The sequence below is a fragment of the Amblyomma mixtum genome, chromosome 3 (genome assembly GCF_055824585.1).
Source record: "Amblyomma mixtum isolate Tamu chromosome 3, ASM5582458v1, whole genome shotgun sequence".
Taxonomy (NCBI): domain Eukaryota; kingdom Metazoa; phylum Arthropoda; class Arachnida; order Ixodida; family Ixodidae; genus Amblyomma; species Amblyomma mixtum.
The window spans coordinates 424,009,550-424,032,830 of NC_143014.1; the positions used below are offsets into that span (position 1 = coordinate 424,009,550).

General features: G+C 46.7%; 1 pseudogene across 1 annotated transcript in view; it reads right to left on the reverse strand.

Annotated features, from left to right (window-relative positions):
• The window catches only part of LOC149357921 (uncharacterized), an 89,351-nt pseudogene that overhangs the window by 42,519 nt on the left and 23,551 nt on the right, over positions 1 to 23,281 (reverse strand). The window contains exons 3-5 of the transcript XR_016291903.1: positions 6,344 to 6,498; positions 5,278 to 5,609; positions 1,054 to 1,173 (exon numbers count right to left, since the gene is read on the reverse strand). The product of XR_016291903.1 is annotated as an uncharacterized LOC149357921 (transcript). The remainder of the gene's footprint in view (positions 1 to 1,053; positions 1,174 to 5,277; positions 5,610 to 6,343; positions 6,499 to 23,281) is intronic.

A 23,281-nucleotide genomic window follows, 5' to 3' on the forward strand; every position in this document is an offset into this window, starting at 1 on the left:
ATTACCAGGGCAGCCGAAAAGGATGTGGGAGTGTGTGGCATGAGGGTCGCTGCACAGGGTGCATGCAGGGGAGGTGCCACAGTAGAGAGATAGCAGCTGAGGGGATGAGAGAGAGCGGGTCTGGAGGCATCTCAAGAGGATCTGTTGGGAATGGGTAAGGGAGGGATGTGGAGGAGGGTAAGTCCGACGGTCCAAGCGGGGCATTTGCATCAGCTCTGCAAAGGTGTGTGCCCGTTCTCTCGAGATGCCTGGACCGAGGCCGTCCTGAGCCCGGCAAATCAAACCTCAGGCCAATTTATCGGCAGCCTCGTTTCCTGGATTCCCTGAGTGAGCCGGCACACACTGGAGCTCTACCCTGTGTGGTAAATGTTTGGAGGGGGTGTTCAACAACTCCCAAGCAGGGGCGTGAATCCTGCCTCTCGTGAAGTTGAACAGAGCCATTTTGGAGTTGCTAAAGATGTAGTTTGCATTGGAATGTACAAAGGCTAGGGCGATGGCGGTTTCCTCTGCCTCCTCAGGCGTACAGCCCGAGGGAAGGCGGTGTGAGAGGAGCTGTGCTAGGGCTGGATTGTAACCAACTGCTACAGCTTCATGCGCTGTGCATGCGGCGTCTACCCAAATGGCGTCCTGGGCTTGTCCGTAATACTTGTGTAGGGCCTTAGCGCGAGCCATGCGGCGAGGAATGTGGTACTGGGAATGAACGTTCCGGGGAAGGGGTTTCACAATGAGAGGGATGTGAATGTGTTGAGGAATGGCTATAAGGGATGTCTGATTAGCGGGAATGTTGATGCGAAGAGAAGCAAGGATATGCCTGCCAGTTGCGCTCGCGGCAAGTCTTAGGTACTGTGTCTGAAGGTGCGCGTCTACTGGTTCCTGAAAGGTGTTATGCATGCCTAGTTCAAGGAGCTTGGCTGTGCTAGTGCTGCGGGATAGGTTTAAGGCTGCCTTGGTTGCTAGATGAATCATGGCGTTCACTCGCTCTGTTTCCATGCGGTTCAGCTTAAGATATGGGGTGGCGTATAAAATTTGGCTAAGTGTAAAAGCATACACTACCTTCATGTTGTCCGCTTCGTCTAAACCTTTGTGCAGGGAGGATACGCGGCATAGAAGTTGCAACACGGATTGCGTGGATGCCTTGAGTGTTTTAAGGGTATGATCGTTGCGTCTGGAATCCTGCAAGTAAAGGCCAAAGATGAAGGATGAGTGATGAGTCGACATGAGTTGGGGTGAGTGGTTGTGAGTGGACATGAGTGGCAGCAAACTTCATGTGATACTGAAGCTTGTCACATGTGTTTAGCTATTTTCATGTTGTTGACAGTTGAGGGAAGTATATATTCACTGCTGAGGACGCTCAAGGCAGCATGAGGCATCATGCCGGCATCTATTTAGAACCTAAGGATTACACTGGAGAGGAAATGGCAATCTTTTATTCCAGTTCACCTTACTAGTTCACCGCTAGGCATGGGCGCAGGCCCTTCACGGGTGCAGTGAGCCATTACAAGTTGTGTCAGATCCGTTGATCGCATTTCGCACTGCCATTGCTAGAAAGGCAGACGTCTCTTGACACGCCTCCTACGTGGCTCGAGCTCATATACACAGTGTTCCAATGCTTGCTGCCGAAATTATTGTCAGCTTCTTGGCAGTAACTAGCACAAGGTGGGATCTCGAGCACTGCAGTGCACGCTTAGGTTTTTCTGTGCCAAGCCATGTGCATTGTAGAGCTCTGCTCTGGCAGCAAATTTTTTTACTAGGGCCGGAACCATGCAAAGAACCTGATCTACTTGGCCTGGCTACTCAACCACCCAAGCTAGGCTCAAGCCTGGAAATGATGAGAAAACCAAGTGTGCTTTTCGGTAACACCAGAGGTTCTCGTTTCTGTCATGTACTTGAAGGAGCACTGTGTCACAAATTAAGCATGTGGTTTTTATTTTTTGTATGCATAGCATCAGGCATGGCGACGCCTTCACACCAAGGAGACAGCCAAAGTGGTAGTATTTAATGTTTTAATCTGCTCCAGAAATCATTGTTTCGTGGCGATGATGAAGAAATGGTGCGGCTATTTTCGGCAGTGGAATGAGGTGGCAGCAAAAATGGGCGCACACTTTTTGATTGGTTGGCCGTACAGTTCAAATGAATTTCTTATATACTCGGGAAAGGGACCTAAAATACATTTCTGAGTATTGTCACATTTTCATTCTAGAAAAAAAACTGCAAAAGAAAAGGAGTACGAGCGAATCAAAGCCAATAAGAATCAAGGTAGGGGCAACACAGTTTTCATTTTACCTAAAAGTATTGAGCAAGAGAGTGCTGCTGTTCAAACTGCCGGTACTGATAAAGCAGCGAAGAAAAGTTGTCGGACGGACATCATAGCCAAAAATATGACAAGAGAACAGGAGACTGAGAGCGGGGAGGAAGAGTTTTTCATAAACATGTCTGAATGGTGCCGACATGTTGGACACTGGACTGTGCTTGAACAGGAAAGAGTTGATGACTAAGCTCCCCAATGCTCTCACTAGAGTTGAAAACAAAACGGTTTTTCTGTAGGGTCATGAAAAGGCTCCCGTCAGTGCCATGAACATGGAACTACACCGCTGGCAACTTCGGCTGCTGCGGGCTGTCCTGGGAAGTCAAGAACTGCATACAAGCTTCCACTGCATGTGTGCCAGGCGTGGTTCCAATTTGTGGTGCCCAATCTTTGGCACTGGGCAAGTGAAATGGGCTTGTGAAATACGATTTTGTTTTATCTTTGTGTTTGTAAAACTGTAAGGGGGCAAACTGCTATCTGGACACTCCAATTTCAGTAGTTCTACTCACACTGATATCTGGACACCTTGAGGAATCCTTTGAACCGGACACTACGATTTCCTCTAAGAACTTCAGGATAGGTCTTTTTTCCAGTAAAGTTCCACTGTTTCAGGGCATACACTATAAACCGACTCACAAGCTAGCTGCATACACATTCTTCCATGAGCGTTTCCTCCACAAACAATGAAGTGAACTATGGGAGAATAATTAGGTTAGAGTCACCTTATACCTTTATCCAGTCTCTAAATTAGGTGCATTGTTAGCGCCCTCCATGCCCATGCAGATGCGAATGTGGTCTCTGCACGGACCGGCCTCAAGCAAGAGCACTGCACTGGTTTCTGAGGCCTCCTTCAGATGGGGTTTGTGTGCCGCGCAGACAACGCACTGCACGCACGCATATCCACAGATCGCGCATGCATACCTGCTCTGGCTAGACAAAGCCAGCCCTGCTCTTAATTATGCCCCAAAGAAAGCCCAAGAGTCTGTCCTACAGGGACTAATAATGGCCACTCCCCTTTTGATCGTTTTTCTGCAGGGCAAAACTATACTTGAGGCCCATTCCAGTCGTTACCCATTTCGTGAGGAACTCACTTGATCTTTTCGAAGATACTCTCTATTTCCAATGCCGCTAAAGGTATTCAGTCACCACTTGCCTCCAATGTATTCATGCAGATGAGAGGACACGTCATTGTCAAGGCAAACCCAACATAGGTACTGGACACCATCGACGACCATTGTCAGATGCCGTCATAGGCATGTACACAGGGGGAGGGGTTGTGACCACCCTCTCTAATCATCAAAGGGGCGCCAGGTCTGCCTATACCTTTACTTTGTCGGATCTGGCACGTCATTTTTTATCGTGCAGTGTTGCGGTCATTCAGATTTTCTGGCGATACAGGCAGCCGAAGACCCATGATGTTGTATTCCAAAAAATGTTTACTAGCTGGGTCACTTTGAGGCAACCTTTTCAGGTTCTTTTTTGCAGTTAACAAGACAGATGTGTCATAATTTCTGTGGTTTAGAGAAAATGTAAATTCATTCGGAAGCGCGTTGGTGCATTCATGCCTCAGCAGCATGGGACTGCCTTCCTCTGCCGATCTTGCACATGAAAGTATAAACTACTGCTTAATAATATTTCGTACACATCGAAATTCCATCACACTGAAATAAATATTTTAAAATCATTCCTCATCTTTGCACTCCGTTTTGACCGCAGGCGCCTAGGGGAGAGGAGGTTGGGGATAAGAGGATGCTGCACTGAAACTTGGCTCCCCTTCATGAAGAACCCTGCACACGCCTATGGAAATCATTCAAAAACGTTTCTAAGCATTTCAGCTGACGCTAAACAGACACTCATCGTCTCCACAGCAAGCCCGGAAGCACATGTGCGTAACATTGGTTCAGGACATGGAAGTAATGCGTGATGAGTGACCACTTCCTTCGGTCATTGAAACTGTGAAAAGTGGCCAAAGAGCCGGGCAGAGCCCCGGGCGACTCGCCACCACATCTGTGCGACCAAGACTCTGCCAGAGGAGCCACAAGCACAGTCAAGGCAGTAAACCGTTCATCCTCCTGTTGTCAACAAACAAGAAAACAGTGAGTAAGCGTGAATGTGAGTGAAAGAACATGGGTGTGAGTGAATGGTTGTGCGTGTGAGTGAGTGGTTGCCACTGCGAGTGGTAGTGAGTGCAAGTGAGTGGAAATGCGAGTGAGTGGTTGTGAATCTGAGTGGTTATGTGTGACTGGTTGCGAGCACGAGTGTGGGTGATTGGTTATGAGTGTGAGTGGATATGAGTGTGAGTGAGTGGTTGTCACTGTGAGTGGTCATGAATGTGAGTGAGTGCGAGTGGACATCAGTGCAAGTGTGAGTGGTTGTGAGTGTGAGTGACATGAGTACGAGTGTGAGTGGGTGGATGTGAGTACAAGTGACCAAGAGTGTCGTTGAGCCACCTCTCATCATGCCGAGGTATGTATATTGCATGTGGTTAACACTGCCTTGAATATCGCAAATTGCTGCACAGCATCGCGCAGGCACTGAAACAAGTACAACAAATGTACAACAGCAAGAATGAAAAACAAAATCAATAAAACTGGAGCCACCATAAATAATGTCGTACTGCACAGCCTTGAAGAAAACAAATAAAAAGTGTATGGCGTGACTTGCCGAGATGAAAGCAGGGGTAAGATATCGAGAAAACCGACGAGTCTAAAAACTAACACACACAGAACACTGGTAGGTAAAGTAAAAACTGGCAAAACACAAACATACACCGCTGAAAAAATTGGAAAAGCCATGAAAATTTCCCGAGATAATGGCAACTACATTAAAACGAACCGTAATGAGCTGTGTGGTACAGTTGCCAATAAAATAGGTTGTCATTATGAATCAATATGCATGGAAAGCATGTGGCTGAACCAGTGCCCTTAAAAAAATTCTTATAGTGATTCAAAAAACTTTGTAATTGCATTCACCATTTTTTCTTGCAGGGTGAAGAGCTGCTGCCTCACTTCAACCTCTCTGGCATGACACACTTCGAAGCTCTCATGGAACATCCTCTGCTCCGTGAGCAAAGCCTGTCTGAAGTCTGACGACGCAGTTGCCCGCATCCGTTTAGGGGTTTTGCTGCTGGCAGATGCCTCCCTGCCCCTCAGCTCCTCCGTCCTCAATAGCCGCGGACTCGGCTGCAGCACTTTCATCGACTAGACTGTCGTCCACGTTGAATGAATTCTTCAGAAGGTGCAAGTACGGGGCTCCCATCATCAGCACTGCTGGTGTCAGTGCCCATTGCAATGTCAAGAGTGATCTGCACCACATAGAACAGAGAAACAACAATTTATGATGTTTGCCTGCTAATGTCTTTGGTTCACAGATAGGTGAGAAGTGTGCCATCATTTTTGTGCGTGTCAAACAAGGATACCTCCAGTTACTAGCTGTGTACTGAAGCAGTGATATTAGACGTATTTTGTTTCTGGCACACTTACATTCTTTTCCGATCTAGAGGAGAGAAGTTAACCTTTAATCAGGCTTTTCCAATACATTGGCAATGCTTCTTCCAAGGACATGATTTCTTTACTTACTGCCTGAGCAAATGCGTTAAGGGGCCATCTATGGCAGATTCTGATGACATCATGACCACACTTGAAAGGTAAGGTGGCCGATGCTTTGAATTAGGCGATTCTTTGCAGCGCTAAAAAACAGGATGACAGCACTAACAAATATATGACGCTGAGATGATGGAACTAGAGATAAACCTCACTATGGTTCAAATGCAACCTAGTACATGCTGTGAGCTACGCAACGTGCAGCAGTGCTGAAAGAGACTAGAATGTCAAGCTGTTTCCATTTTGTATGTGGCATCGCCTTGACCTTTTTATTTAGCATTGCAGCATTCCACATATTTCATGACCACAATATCATAGCTACTCCAATACAGGCCACTTTTCAAAGTTCACGGTGATCTAAATGAAAACATGAGAAAACGATAGAGCACCACGTTTTTGGCAAGTGCCTTGCAAATCTTAAATTTGATCTACATACCTGCTCTACAGTGGCTCCCACAGCCAGTGAAACGGGCTTCTTGAACGAGGGAGGGGCGATTCATTGGTAAGGACCCCAAGAATGAATGGATCCAAGCGTAATGGGGCCATTGGATGGCGCCCGAGCCTGTTGTCGTTCAGTTTTTGTTGAAGTCCCTGAAAAGGATCGAAAGTTGCACAAGTTTACATACCTGCTGAATGGCAGACCATTCTGCATTTAAAAGCAAAAAGAAAAGCCCGTACAGGTGCCCCAAAAGTAAAACGTAGCACGCGAGCGGTGGCCGAATAGGGAGAAACTGCATGCCAGTGTGCTCTACCAGAAGATGCCGAGAAAAGAGCAAGAGTGCGTCGGCACATCTGGCTCACCCATCTCGATGATCTGATGCTTGCCTCATCGTCTGGTCGAGCGAAGCTGTGCCGCTGCCATCACTGCTCACCAGGGGTGCTTTCAGTGCTTCGTCGGGAATGTCACCATTTTCAATCAGCGTGAACGCCGTGGTTCGTGCTTCACTTGGCGACGAGTTTGTTGCACTATGGAGCATAAACGTTTCTGCATCGGTTTCACAAGGGCGGTCAAAATTTCGCTTGCCTAAAAGGAACGCATGAAAAAAGAAAAGCATGGCTCCGTTGTCGTTATGACACTCAAGAGATCACCAACGGCACACGAAACAAGGTAACTGCAGACCACTTACTTCAGCACAAATTACCTTTCTTAAACTGGAGAAAACAAAGTTAAACAAATTTTCATAGCAAAAAACGTTGTCTCTGCTAGAGTCATCCTAGATAGGTTATATTCTGAGCGTCTATTTATATCAAAAGACAACGCAGCTAATACATGCATGCTTTTTTTTTTCATGCATTCCCTTTAGCCAAGCAAAATTTTGACCTCACTTGCCAAACCAATGCACTAGCTTTTAAACTCCATAGCGCAGCAAACTCGCCGCCAAGTGAAGCGTAAATCACACCGCTCACAAGACTGAGAATGGTGGCACTCCTGACGAAGCAGAAAGCGCATGCCGCCGAAGGCCAGCTTTCCTGCACGATGTGGGCAAACAATAAACCCTTGCTGGAAGCATTGGAAGCGCCCCTGGCGAGCAGTGACGGTAGCGGCGTGGCTGCGCTTGACCCGACGATACGGCGAGCATCAGATCATCGATATGGATCAGCCGGATGCGCCGACGCCCTTTCGCTCTCTGCTGCGCATCTGCCTTGGAGGAAGAAAAATTTAGAGGAGAGGCCATCACGTGACATTTTGTGAAGCCGGAAACAAGCTCGGCGGCAGCTTGTCCGGATGTTTACAAACATGTTTACATTTCGCTGCCGCGCCGATTGCGCGCGCGTTTCAAAGCCAACGAAGGAGCGTGCTATCGCATGGGAACAGGCCCCGGCGCGGGTGGCGCTTGGCTGCTTGGTGATTTAGAGTGACCTATACCGACGTTCGTCAGCGGAAAAGGTAATAAAGCGGAAATACCCGTGTGAGACAGGCGGCTACTTTCAGTTACTGCTTCATACTGCGTCTTCTCCGCGCCATCTCCAACTGCTCGGCCGTGGTCACAATTAATAGCAGCCGGGAAAAATGCTTATCTCAACTCTTGCAAGCGCGGGAAGTGAGCTTCGCTTTCAATTACTGCGGTGGCCCATCCTGACATGCAGAACCCGTTGTCACTTGTGTCTACATTGTTTTCTGACGGCGGAGATTATGAGCCTCTCTGGCAGTGGCGTAGCCAGAAATTTTGTTCGGACGGGGGGGGGCTCATGTTGCACCGTGGCCTCCTCATAGAATTTGTGGAGGGATCAAACGCAAGAATAATAACGACATTGCCATTGAGAATGCCATTGTGCATTATATAAAGCTACTCAGTGTCTAGACAAGAGAAATGTGTACTTTTAAAAATAAAAGAATATATATTTGTATGTCTTAAAAATCGTGTTAACTGATACCAATGCTTCCATGTTTTTGCGTATTTACTAAGTAAACAAAATATCACACAGTCTACAACTACATCAGTCCAAAACTAGCATAGCAGTGCATGCCACTGATATGAAAAACGTAAAGGCCATGAAATGAGCAAGTAGAGGACAAATATTTTAATGAATTTTTGTCGTTCAAGAACCATTACATTTTTGTACATATGCAACAGCCAGGGAAAAATGTCAATGACGCAGTCCTTCGTTCTAGTGTACTGCACAGCAGCAGCTGTCACCGGTCAAGTATTGCAAGTAATTGCACCAAAATTTTAGTCACAACAGCGAGCAAATGAACAAACGAGGAATTCCGCAAAATATGCAATACAATTAAGTGCGAAGATAAAATGGAGTATTAGAAATGCGAAGATACAACTTGGCAACTTGAAATTTTGAATAAAACCACCTTGGCACAAATAATTTCACAAGGACAAAAAAGACGAGGAAATTGTGAAGTTATTTGCGCCAAGGTGGTTTTATTCCAAATTTCGAGATGCTAAACCAACTAGCCCGGCAACATGCCTTACTGAACAACTTGACAAAGGACAAAAAAGTGTCGCTGGAAACAAAGTCACTGTATGTATACACAAAACCTAGCAACAAGATATTTAAATACTCGTATGCCTCCACTACATCTACGTGTCTAAGCAAAAGTCAGTCCAAATGATGCGTCAAACAAGGCAAATAAGCTTTTGTGGAACGTTCTAAAATTAAAAGATTTCATATACCGATTTAAATTACTTTTTTTTATGCTGTGCATCTTGGATCTCACAGTGTATTTCATGAAGCTTCCGAACAAACTATCAAACCTTAATGCAGTGCAAAGTACTGCCTTTAAACTTAAGCTTCCTGAAATGTTTAAGTATATGGCTACCCTCTAAGCCTTTCATGTCCAGCTTGCTCCACAAGGCTTATATCTGAATGGCACTCTGCAACACTTTCTCTTTGAGAGCATAATGATTTTTGAGTGGACAACTGTCAAATGTGCTCATGAGGTTGTAAAAAAAAAAATCCTTCTTAGCTAGAATGAGTTTAGAGGTTCATGCATGAGATCCCTGAGCAAGGTATTGAAATTGGGTCGTTTACATGCTATGCTCGCATAAAAGTGTCCCACACACTGGCCACACTTTAATCACGCTCTCTGGTGGATAGCACAAACCTATCAGCTTTATGCTGAATGAGTGTGCACTTGTCTGCTTTCGGCTGAATCGTGAACAATGCTGCCATGCATGGTCACACCCCACCTTGGTGTTCAATCTGCCTTTTAATGCAGCTCTTGTTGCTGAGTGTTGCAATCTGCTTCCACTGCATATGTTTGGGAAGCTGGCTGTGTCAACAGTGCCTTCTGCTGCAGCAGTGAGGGTAAGAAAAATTCTGCAGTACTTTGCTGTTGGTCTTAAATACCATACTTAATTTCATAGCATGTTTTCGTGCAGCTGGTGATGCAAGGAATACTTTCTTATACAGAAGTGAGGATGGGCAAATATACTAAAAAGTTTGAGTTCTTGACCCTAAATGGAAAATGTAATATCATAACGTGTTGTAATGGTAGACATGCCAGCAATGACTTTTGATTCACAACTCCAAGAGCCACTCACACAGGTGACAGAAACGGAGAGGGCCAAAGTGCATATAGTAGACGGCAGGGGAGGATTTAACTGAAATTTTACACATGATAACCATTCTGAACACCTTTTATCTCAATGAAAAAAGTCCAAGAAATACGTTTAAAATGTGACTACCCCCCTCCATCAACCCACCCTTTGTAGCATGGCAACATAGCATATTTCACATATCTACAGATCTAGTATTGTGCATAATATATATTACCGTAGCTTTTCAGACTTCTAGAAGTTTAGGAGTACCCAATGGCTGCAGTATAAGTTTCATGGTGTTGTGCATCATTTCAATACTGTGTTATGTTTAATGCGCAGAGCTGCAGCTGTACGCACCGCTTTTCGCTACTTAGTGAAATACTAGCTTGTAATGTCACTGCATAGTAGCACGCTTTACTTGTGATCGACTATACATAAAATGAAAGTCGATCTATTGTACGTAATAAATGCATCAAATTATTTTTCTTCAACATAACCACAGGCACCAATGAAATTCAGCGCACATGTGGATCCTCATTTCACTAAGTACTTTTTACCCCAAATAACACTATCACAGGACATAGGCACAATAAACACATGAGAAAAGGCCTCCAAATTCAGTTAGAGCTTCGCCTTTTTCGCACTTCTTGACCATGACATCAGATAGAAAAGCAATTGCAAACCTGCTACAGGAAACCGGTTCAAACACAGCGCACGACCAGAAACACAGACTTGGCCATGATATGTACGAATACACCTGAGCCCGGCACGTCCCTGAAGGTAGAGCTCGCTAGATGCTTCAAACGTTACAATCTTGAAACGGGGCGTGTAACAAAGTTTCTGTATACTAAGAGGAAAGTGAGCGCAGCTGCTTTCTTCAAAATATCGCCCTCCGCCAATGTCATGGCCCCCGCCGCTCACACAAACGCAATCGCGAAAAACAAAAATGACAGTTACACTAACACCAATGACAATCAATGGAGCGTTGCAAGAACACGCATAAGTATCAACAAGGTTTTGCTGCCAATGGAAACGGGAGCACAAATGGCACAGGCACACTACAGGCACACTGCACGCATAGGACGCGAAACGTCCGCACAATTCGCCAACGACCTCTCTAGCGCACGCCATATTGAATCACTGGTGAACGAACAGTGCGAGTGCTCCTCAGTGAGCAGCGGTGGTCTACCGACAGCTCCGAGCAGTGACGCAGTAGACAAAATGCCCATCCGATCGTGGTCGCCGAGCACGTTGAAATCCATGCATGCAGCAACGAGAGCTTTGCAGCAAATTCCACCTGAGATATGAGTGAATGGCACCAACGTCAGCTTGTGAGCACGATCAAAAACAAACTTGAGCAGTTGAGAAAAGTACGCCTACGCCGCACCACAGATGCTACACTGCGGCCGTCTGCTACCGCCCGGTTTGCAAGCAGCAACTACGACGCCGTTGCTAAGCTGCCCCTCACGATCGTGGAAAAACCATGCGATTTCCTCCACACTTTTCTCCCAGGGTGTTGTGTGGAAAGGGCTTCTCCTGATTTTTTCCTTCCTCCATGGCATCTGTTGATACAGTGCGCTGGCATGCAGTTTTTCGCAGCTCGCCCACCGCTCGCGTGCTCCGTCTTACTTTTGGTGCACCTGTACATTAGGTGCATATGTAAACAGAAACAAGCCTACTAGATTTTACATTCAGATGCCAGCCATAAAATAATTGGAGATGCAATGAATCAAAATTGCATGCCAATTCCAATAAAATTTACGCACAACGTGCTCTGCATTTCAGTGCGCATAGCTTCAATGCATTTCAGCGACCATGGGGGAGTTGGTAACAAAACAAAACTAATGTAGTATTGTGGGTTAAGTTCTGGCTTTTTTTTTATTGCATTTTCTAGTGGCTGTGTTGTGCGTATGAGTACGGCAGTATCTCCTGCGACCCGGTAGAAATAACGAAACCGTTATTTCCACCCGTGACGTCGCATCCGGTTTAAAAAATGACGTCACGTCCGGCCGTTTTTTTTTTGTTGTTGTTTGATTCATGTTTGAGCCGAGGCAAGCATTGCTTGCAGTAGCTGAGAGTAGCTGTATGGCCGGTCAGTGGGTGCTGCGCGCGCTCGTGTTGCCCGTGAGCAATTTCTCTGTTCTTTCTGTTTTTTGGTATGCAAGTATTGAATAATTGCCCGTTATCTGACATTCGACATTCTGTTGTCAACTTCCTTGCACCAAAATATTTGCAGATCACCCAGGACTAGCACTGAGCCCGCTTGCACGGCAGTGGACACAAAGGCCCTAAAGGTGAGAGTCATCTGTTTTGTCATGAGTTCTTCTCTAAAGCTCAGTGCAGTTCGACAGAAAAGAATATGCGCTCAGTATATTTTTGTACCTTTTGTCAGCCTGGACCAACGTAACTCTTGGTCATGTAAAACACGCATGATTACCAGCTTTAGCGTGCGCCCGAAAAAAAGGCGGGAAACTTTTGACAACAGCGCAGTTGAGCTAACCGTTTATGCGATGAGCTTTGTACACGGTCTGACTTTTTCTGACCCCGCTGCTAGGAAAGTGTGTGGAATACTGACTTAATGGTACATTTTACAGTTACGTTGCTGTGAATCCATACAAGCCGCTTTCCGAAACAGGTGCACTAATTGCGGCGAGATAAGCGATTACGCTTTGGTGCCTGGAGCGCGTAAACATGTTCTTCTTGTAAATTTATTTTCATTTCAGAAAACACCACTTGAAAAACCGAAATGCAGTTTACTCGTATGCATGGACCATCCCGATTCCTGCTTCGAGTCCGGCGCTCGCTTGCTGGTGCAGAGGCTGAACAAATGAGACGATAAAATGCGGAAGCAGCAAAGGCTTTAAGGCACCACAGGGCGAGTTCTCCACCTTCTGTGAATTTTAAAGCGACTGCTGTGCCACCTGAACTGATGCATCGGCTTTACATGGGGAAGGTTCTTAGACCCAGGTAGCTAACTAGCATGGAGCGCATGAGGCAACTGGAAAAGCAAGCAAGGCCTCTAAGCTTAAAGCCTTTTTACAGGTGATGCTGCAGACACCTGAAGGAGGTGAACATTGTGGACGAGGTGCTTGATACCCTTTGATATTTTGGAAGCTTGTGAGGTGCATAAAGCTCGCAAGGCGCTGTTGCAGTTTGCGACAGGTAATTGTGGTAATGATGATTACGTGGCTATTTGCCTTGCATCGGGTGGGCGGTAGTTTTTCACCCTAGCCGTCACATGGAAAGAAGAAACAAAAAGAAAACTTGGAAACATTCACTATTAAGATGGCTTTCACCTGCAGACCCCAAGTGAACAGAACCTTCCTGCATAGTGAACAAAGCAACTAGGCTGTCACGGATCTAGAAAATTATAATTTTGAAAGTGGGCTTCCTGCTGTGAAACTGGGAATGCTTGTGGCCCTAGAGACAAGCAGTGGCGAGAGGCTAGAAGTCATAGACGAATTTAGGTAGGACAGGTAGCTGAACGAGGGAGTAGTTCCCATATTTGAAGAACACATGGAAAGACAAGGACGAGGCGTTGTTTGTGTTGTTCCTTCTATGTTTGTCTCTTTTTTTCCCACAAGTTAAAAGTAGATATTTGTTGTAGTTTCACTTTTTGAGGCAGCCAAAAGATGGACCACAGGGATGACCCACACAGCATTAGTGTTTTCGTTTCGTTCCTACTGTTTTGTGTATTTGCACCTCTTGACCTCAAATGTGGCATTGTCATGATCTTACATGATGCTATGCTGATAAAACATGTGTGTGGAACACCTATGGGTGTGTGGCATTCAGGTTCAAGCACCAACGTAGGGCTTCCAGTGCAGTAGGAATTATGAGAGGGAAAAAAGCCTCAAGGATGTGGATGGGCAGTTTACCTCTTCAGTTTGCCTTTTGTGAAAAATTCTGTGGCAGGAGGTTACATGTCAGCCCACCCCTTAATGCTGCCTTTGGGCCGTTGAGGTACAGATGAACTGATAAATAAACAACAAAAAGGAGTTCCTGCTCAAACAGTATAATTTGCAGCTTTGGTGGAGGATTTTCTGTGGCCCCTTCAGGGAGTGTTTACCCAGAAATTGTAGTTATTGCTTAATGCCTCTTGGTCCCAAGAACACAACAGTTAATTGCCCTCATGCCTCTTGATGAGGGAATCTCAGAGGTCAAAATGATAATTTACCATAGCTATGAAAAGTAATGGCTGGGTGTATCTCCAGAGAGAACCGAGTTTATCTACTGGACTGAGTGGTAAGAATTTCGGGTTGGTTAAAATGGCTTAACATCATATCGCCATATCTTGCATTGTTGGCATGTGTGATTGTTGCGGTGTGTGTGGCTGGTGAGCTGTCAACTTGGGTGTGACAAAAGTTGTAAGCTCAGCCAGAAATACCTGTGCTGTTTGATCTCTGGGCAAGAGCTTTGAGCGAGGCCACTGCACTGTGTCCTTGTTGCACATTTGGCTTTCGTGATGCTCCAACTTCCTTCTTCCCTCACCTTTGCTCGGAATGTCGCCATGGGACTGAGAGAAAGTGGTGTGATGCAATTAGAGCAGTGGCATGGCCATAAGATCCATCCGCACAGTACCACTTATAGGTTGTTCGCTGGTTTGGCACCGCGGTCAGAATTGAGGTGAGTTGTGAGTGGGCCACTGTGAAAAATGACAGTAGAGCAGCAGCAAACATGGCACCAATGGTGGAGAGCAAACTTTGATGTCTGTGTTGCCATTGTTGTCAAAGTTATCTGTGAGGCCATCAAGGACACCACCTGTTCTGAATGCATCGCATAGCAGTAGATCAGAACTTCACTTTTACACTTGGGTCATGGGCCTCACTGCAGGAGGTGTATCAGTCGGTTCAGATTTCACAGTGAGACATATCAAATTCAGCAACCTTACTATTCATATGTACAGTGAAACCTCTTTAAGGTGTACCTCGTAGAACTGCATAAAAACTATACTCCGTTTTATACATCATGTGCAACACTGAGAAGGCTACGGAAGTAGTCTGCAGAAAAAAATAGAGAGGTGTATCACTCCGTGCTGTTTTGTGGCCATGTGGTCTAACGCGTCGCTCCGGAGAGTTGACAGGCAGTGGGGGTGTGTGGGTTCAAATCCCGGATGGTGAAACTTTTTTTTCGCAGATTTTTTTTTTTCACCGCAAGATGAATTTCGCGTGACTTGAATGAGAAAACTCTTTTTGTTCAGAATCGCTTGAATATTATGGCGTGTTCTGAAATGAACTGCATGCATCTGTTCATTTGATGCATACCGTGTTAATTTGAGCTGTCCGAAATTCGTTGTCAATGAGCTCTCACCGGCTTTTGATCACCAGTAGCGGTTTTCTTCCCGGTTCTGCAGCATTGTGACTATACTTTTTAGATGCAAGCAAGAGGTTTGTGCGAAAGATGACGTTCATTCGTCGGGTTTAATTAGCACAGTGGTGAGTGCACCGCCGTGGCCCCGATTAAGAAGTGGCCGTCTGCAACTTTCGGGTCAAATTATTTTTACACACACCACCTAAATATGGCCTGTTTTCCTGTGTTAAGTATTAAATTTAGAACATAGTGTTGATTCACACAGTGAGAGAAAATAGTACTGCCTCAAGAGTTAGATTTGTTGCCGTGCACAAATGTATATGAAGGCAATACAGAGGCAAGTCAGCTTGTCTCGATTTTCCTGCTCTCCTAGAAGAGCAGAAGCTGCTCAGGCAGGATTTTCATGCAGCCAGGTAAAAAGAGTTTCAAGCTGTGGGAGCGTCAAGTAAGAATGCAGAAAAAGTTGTGCAACGCTAGGTAAAAATATTTCGAAAGAGCAAACAATAAATGAGACAGGACAATAAAAATTGGTTGGTTTAGGTTGGTTTATGAGGTGTAACGTCCCAAAGCGACTAAGGCTATGAGAGACGCCGTACTGGAGGGCTCCGGAAATTTCGACCACCTGGGGTTCTTTAACGTGCACTGACATCGCACAGTACACGGGCCTCTAGAATTTCTCCTCCAAAGAAATTCCAGCCGCCGCGGCCGGGATCGAACCCACGTCTTTTGGGTCAGCAGCCGAGCACCATAGCCACTGAGCCACCACGGCAGCCACAATAAAAATTGCTGACCCCGCAGTGTTTGTGAGAAATGGTTTATTCTGGAAACAGCCAATGGTGCTTTTTCAAGAGCCATGCTATGATATGGAGCATTGTCCATGACGACAATGCTATTGGCCGGAATGTTTGGCAAAAACATGTAGGTGAACCACTTCTCAAAGTAGTTGCCATCCATCTCAGAGTGGTAGTCAGCGTGGTTTCCCTTTTTTGCTCTGAAGAAGTCAGCAGTGTCTTCCACGAATCCTGTTGCACTGCCCCCACCATGTACAAGGATCAAACGGGCCCATTTGCCCGAAGGCACCACCAATCCCGTTGTTAAACCTTTCAGGAAGCCATCCTGAGATGACTTTACAGTCTTGTTCTGCCAGACGTATTATTTTGTGTGCCCTGCGTTGACCCAGGTTTCATCTAGGTAGACAATGCACCTGTAAATGCAAAACAACCGAGTACACGAGTCAATGCTTCCAACTAAACAAACACGCTGCAGCATGTAAGTAGGCAATGCACTGCAACAAACGCACTGCTGACCCCTGTCTCACAAACAGCCGCTCAAAGACACTCGAGAAAAAGAATTATCTCAACTTAATTGCTCCCTTGTTCGGGCTTATATTTCACGCCCAGGCGGCATTTGGTAGCCAGTTTATATTCACTGTATGTTTGCATGGGATACTTGACTAATTCGGCAACGTTTGAAATCACTCGCGGCGACTGCGAACGAAAATTGCCAACGTTCGCAGCAGTAGCGCCAGTAACTCGCACCACCGGAGCAACTCGCAGTGTACAGTGGGTGTCCATTCGTTCCTACGTTGACGACGAGATTGCACTACCGATTACAGTGCTACATTTTTGGCAGTTTTGCTGTTTTTGCTTGCCGCACCAATTGGGATTTAGTGATTTAATCTGACCCATGCAGACACGTGCCCCACCGAAACGTAGCGCAAAACTGGTCGTGAAACATCACCACTACGCAAAAGGTCGGCAACAGCAACGTGGTTGAGACGATTTCTTCTAAATGTGTTATCCTGAAGCAACACTCACTGTTCCGACTACGAGGTTGCAAAGCTAACATCAAGCTCTATGTGAAGCCAGTCTAAACGTGCTGCGTAAAAAAATAAGCAAAGAACGCCTCGTACCTGCCCTGTCCTCGGAATTGCTTGATCGCCCGCAGGTACCTGCGACGCCAGGCAATGATGTCACTTCGCTCGATCAGTGCAAGATTCCGTTTTCTTTTATGAAATGTGAATCCGATATCCTTCATCAACCTCCGCAATGTGGTTTTCTTGAAGTTCGGCAGGTCGTCGTCCTCATTGCCAGCCTTTAGCACACTGCCCAGTGTTGGGACTTCCCTCTTCGCGTACATACTGTGCACTTTCAGACAGATGGCATGGACTGTGAAGCTGTCATTCTTGACTATTCGCGAGCCTGAAATCTTCACGTCGCGAGGTCTTTTCTTCGGAGACGCCACAGGCCCGCACAGACGCTCCGCCTTGATTTCGGCAACGCCACGGAGAGATACTCTGGTGTCCTCGCTCACAGCACTTCCCGAACAACCTTCTCCGGAAAACGGGTCTTGGTGCGGCAGAACACATTCGCAATAACTTGCTTGGCATGCACGAACCTTCGGGAAAATGTGTACAGGAGAGCTGGCCACGCCCGCTGAGCTGGACGCCATTTTCTCAAAAGTGAAAGGGAGGCGGACGGAAAGAGTAAACACGGTGGCCAGCGGGGACAGCGAAAACGTGAAATGGAAAAAGACAACAAACGCAAAATATAAAATCACAGATCTCGACCGATTCGCTCGCAATAACATCGTTTTTTGTCACGGTGATGACAAATGTATTATCCACAAAGCCTGTCGGCAAAGCATTTGTTATTTTTCGCTCATCACAAGCAACGCACTATTCTCTGTCACGGATGCAGGCTGCACAAAAAAGAGCGCTAGCTTTGACAGCGTTGCACCTGATGTATGAAACGGAGTATATGTGCAAAGCGGCAATACGCCCAAACTGAAAGCAGCCTAAATATATCCACTTACCAGGTAAAAAATGATACCTGATGCATTTTTAAAAACGTGCACACAAAACCTTTTAACTGTATAGCTACCGTTCAGCCTCGAACGTGGCTTGGGCAGGGTACGTAATCTGAACGCAAAATAATCGCTGGTCCTTAAGGGTCCTTAAAGAAGGCAAGCGTAGCAGGGGGCGGCAGAAAGTTACCTGGGTGGATAAGATTAAGCAGTTTGCCGGGATACGGCGGCCACACCTGGCAAAGGACAGGGTTAATTGGAGAGACATGGGAGAGGCCTTTGCCCTGCAGTGGTAGTAGTCAGGCTGATGATAATGATGACACCGCCATCCTGCTGCAGAACATCTGCAAAGAGTCCTTCGCAGGCAGTGTGGCTGTAAATACTAAGAGCTTCGCTCTGATGTGAGACACACTGCAGCTTATTTCATGTGGGAAGCACGCTATCCATGAAAACGTCAGTAATATGAGAACGCACTGAGATGGGGCTGGACCACAGCTGCACAGTGGCGCAGATCAGCCGGCAACGCAGCAATGGTAGGTGCGGTGCATGGAGGAAAACTGAAATCTGCTGCAGAGAGACAAGTCATGTGACAGCGATAAGCGGTAGCTATAGCAATGGGCACATCTGCATGGCTAGGGTCGTGGCTGCTCGTACCCAGCACCTGCAAACAGGTTAGTGACGGGCCTCGGGTGTGGCGTGGACAGGCTGGCACCCCCCTTTTCTTGACGATGGGAGGGGAGAGTGCTCTCTTTCCAGACGCGTCAAGCAGCTGCAAGTAGGCTAGGCATGTCAGCAACGAGTCTTATTATGTCAGTGTGGTGTATGCATTAAGAGCACTCGTGAACTTTCCTTTTAAATAATATGCATTAAAAAAAAATGGTGCACTGTTAGTCTTTTGGTCACGTGCTACAAAACTGGAAAACTACTCCTAATGGAATTTTGCCTTACGACAAAGACTGCGCCAAAATGCTCTTGGCCATTCTCTCCTTTGCACATGCCGTGTGGTGTGTAATATTCATTTTTCTCATGGGCGTTGTCACATGTGGCAAAGTGGGTGGTGTATCATCGTTTGCGTAAGAACTTAAGGCCACTGAGAAGTTCCCTAGGCAGCCGCTTGGCCACCCACTGATTTCAAGGTGATTTCATTCTGCTTTTCAATGAATGGAAAATCCTGACGCGAAAGCGTCTGCAAATTTTTTGCCACCTTCCCCCCCTTTTTTGTCTACTTCTTTTATTATTTTTTTCTTGGATGTTGCGAGCGCCGTGTGTGTGTGTGTGTGCTGGCACAAATTTTGGAAAGTTCCTTTTCTAGCGCTTGCAAGTTCTTTCCATATTTTCGTTTTTCATGGGGCTGGAGCTTCATGGCACGTCCAGTCCACCAACTATTCCTTGGCATTTTCAGATACTTTGTCCCATTGCACTTGTGTAGTGTGAAGGATCTGCCGCTGCTCTTAAAGGTGCACTGAAGAGGAATCTGAACTCGTCTTTTTGCCGCCGGGAACTCAATCTACATGTTCTGAGCATTCTTAGAAACTGCGACTTATTGCCCTGTGTGGCTGACTTCCCTAATTAAATCAAGTTAACGTCCGGCTCCCGCCTTGTTTTTTTAATTCTCCCTCGTACGGTGGGCGGAGTCGACCAACGCGTGGAGTGCCCTTCAGCCAGCTCCGTGGAGGCTTTGCTTTCACTTCATTTTGTTTTTTAGGTTTCCGTGAATAAATAGTTTAATTTGCAGATAATATAACCGCAAAATAAGCCCGCAGAAATAAAAATACGCGCGGACTATTTGCTTCTACGGACTACTACGTATTACTCCGCCGATGGCAGAGCGGCAAGCCGCCACGGGACTGGGTGAAAGGCACTCCCCGCGTTGGTCGACTCCGCGCACCGTACAAGGGAGAATTAAAAAAAAAAAAGTGGGAGCCGGACGTTAATTCGATTTAATTAGGGAAATCGGCCACACAGGGCAATAAATCGAAGTTTCTAAGAGTGCTCAGAACGTGTAGATTGAGTTCCCATGGCCAAAAGACGAGTTCAGATTCCTCTTCGGTGCACCTTTAAGATACTTTGTCTCCTTGCTTTTGTGCATAGCCTTCTCCGCAGTGCTCAGGTGCATTTGGGCAAAGTGGGCAAAGAGCAAAGTGGGCATTTGGGCAAAGAGCACTTGTGTTGTTGTCACTCTGTCTCTGTCCCTGTCCCTGTGGTGCCACACCAGTATGAATGATGATTAGCTTGGCTGGCATTTCCTCTTGGTCTCTGAATGCACCATGCAGTCAGAATTTGACGAAATTATGGACATGTACACCAGGGAATCGTTTCAGAAAGTTATCCAGGATTTATATTGTGAAGAAAAATAGCGCAACGCATAACTTTTGGGTTTGTTATATGGCAGATTACACGAACCAAGAACAGAATAGCAAGGTTCTACTGTGTTTCTCTGAAGGGCTGTGATAGCTTTGCAGGGTGTGTAGCAACCTTGAATGATCAGAATTTTCTTTACCTGGAAAAATGAGAGAATTGTGAGGGATACGATCAATAAAGTGGCCAAGTTGGAAAAAAGGACCGACTGAAATTAACGCAGTGGTCTGCCGCAAGTTTCAACGATACTGTAAGTGCCCAGCACACAGTCTGTTCACATTCGTGTGGCATATTTTTGCTTCTAACATGTATAAGGCATGGCAACCTGTCTGTTTTGGGTGTCTTTTTCTTGTCGTCCGTGATGTGAGCATCGTATATACTGGTTCGTTCTGTACAGGTTCCCGGACTCGACAGTAAATTTGGGCTGGTGCATATGGATAGACATAGCTGCATTCAAAAGTATTTTCTGTTAAATAAGCCGTAGTCATAGCAATGTGCAGAATTCATGCACTTTCAGTGTATTCATGCAAGGAGCCACGCCACCCCAGCATGGCATCAAAATCAATCTGGAAATCTTGCTCTCAGGCCTTGTCAATCTTGTAGGCCATTGCAGAAACAAACAAATAGAGGCTAGTTTCTCTGTAGTTAGAGCTGTGATGAGTTCATAGAAAGCTGGTATTTTTTTATGGAAATCTCTTAGTGCTTGTCCCATGGCATTGCTGCTGTCGAAAGGGATACCAGAGTGAGCACAGGGTGCCTTCATTGGAAAGGCAGAAAACGGCAGTACTTTTCACTGATGGAAAAACCAACCTTTGAAAGCCTGAAATAATCTCTGGCAGTACAATGAGCAGTTTATGAATCCCCTGAAAGCATGTGGAGTGTTTTGTTTAGAGAATTTTCCAGCATTTTCTCAAAGTGGTGCTCTTTGTTTCTTCTGTAAAAGCACATACGACCACCACTCTTATGAACCATTAAAAGACAGCAGAAACTTGTGAGCATAATTTTAAGAAATTTCCAAATCTAAGAGCCCAGATCACTGAGGCACTTTTTGTCTGGTGAGAAGGAAAACAGCTGCCGAAATTGCTGCACAGATTCTGAATTGAAATGTGCCAGCATCTGTGGGCCCGTTATGGCTAGGGATTCCACTGTGGTGAAACCCATACACAAGAGTTAAGCGGGCCATGTCCCGTCAAGAATGATGCATCTGGGACAGCATTCCACGATTGGAGCTGTCTCTAGGTGTCACGAGGCAGCGTGGAAGACGTAGTCTTGTTAAAGCTCTCACTTGCGTTGTAGCTTAAGCTGCTGTTCATTGATTTTTTGTGTAATCTTTTGTTTCTCAGCAGTGTGCCACATCACGTCATACGCCTTTTCAGTGTGAACTGTGACAAGAAGAGCATTTCCACTTGCAAGCTTACAAATTCAAGCTGTCACGTTTTTCCTTGCACACAGTTATGCTTCAGGCCAATTGTACCATTCTACATGATTTCCCCTCATTCATTGAGATGCTCAATAAGCATTAGGATGTGATAAATTATGAGGAGTAAAATATTGGTGTGGAATATTTCGTTTCATTGCTGCATTTTGAGGAAACATGCTTGTATTGCAATTTTAACGATCTGTATTGATATCTGAACTACTCTAGAATATTCAGTTGTATTTGTTCTGAATTTTATTACTATTATAACACCCGGCGAGGCTATAAAGCGCAGGTGCTGAGATCGGCGTTACCCGCCCGTGATAGAGGAAAATAAAGATGGACAGCGCGTGCTCGGAGCGCACGCCCGGCACGGGCAGTTCGGAACTAGAAGCCTGCCACGCTGGTCATCTTGCTCTGGTGCTCCGCTGCAACCCCGCAAATCTTCAACAGTGGTGACCCGGCGAGCCGTGCCTTCTATCCCAGCGGCGTCCTAGCATGGCAGGCTGGCAAGACCTGAATTTCAACCCCCCGCTCCCAGCGTTCCGGCCTGCAGGCGTCGGCGGGTGGTTCGCCCAATTGGAGGCTGCGATGCACCTGAACGGCATCACCATCCAGCCGTTTAAACACGCAGTCCTTTGCGACATCCTCCCGCCCGACCTCCTCTGCCGACTCGCCTGCCCTGCCTCAGGATGCCGGCCCTACGACGAGTTGCGCGCTGCTGTCCTCGCCTGCTACGGCGCATCCTACTACCCAGTGTCGCTCTATGACGAAGCGGGCCCGCTTTCGATAGCGCCCGCACCAGCATCGCACTTGTCTCCCGCTGCATCCTACGGAAACAGCACGCCACAAACAACTGTCACTGGCAAGTACTCTGCCGCTCCAGTCCAGCATCTCCGGCCCGGCTTCTTTAGCACCGACCTCACCAGAAGCTACCGCATCGCTTCCGGCAGCACATCCTGCTACCCCGGTTACGCTAGCAGCACTGTGCAACGACTCCATGGCTCGAAGTCTGCAGTCATTCCTTCAGCAGCTCGTTGAGGTGCCTGGCCCACCGCGGTTTGCCACGTCAGCGAACTTAGCGACAGCTGCGCCTCGCGCCAGCCTGTTCAGCGCCTCTGGCCATACCGGCTACCAGAATGATGTTACAGTGCCTTCGGCACAGTCCATCGAGCAACTTCTCTCATCTGCAATTGTGCCGCCGTCAGCCGAGCGCTTCTTTGACGAGTGCCCCACTCCACCAACTTCAGTAACCTATTATTGCGTAGCACCACTGCCAGCCAAAAGTTCACCTGCCGCCTTATCGCTCATTCCACCAATGCCATCAGTCACTGACCTCAGCGAGCGTGCTAAGGGCGAAGTGAGATTGCCGGCACCGCAGAATCTGTCAGCTATCTGCCCCACTACCCAGGAGGCCACACTGCCTGCCCAAGGGGCCACACCCCAAGCCCTCAGTACTGTCAACAGCTTCTCGGAGTCTGACCCTGGC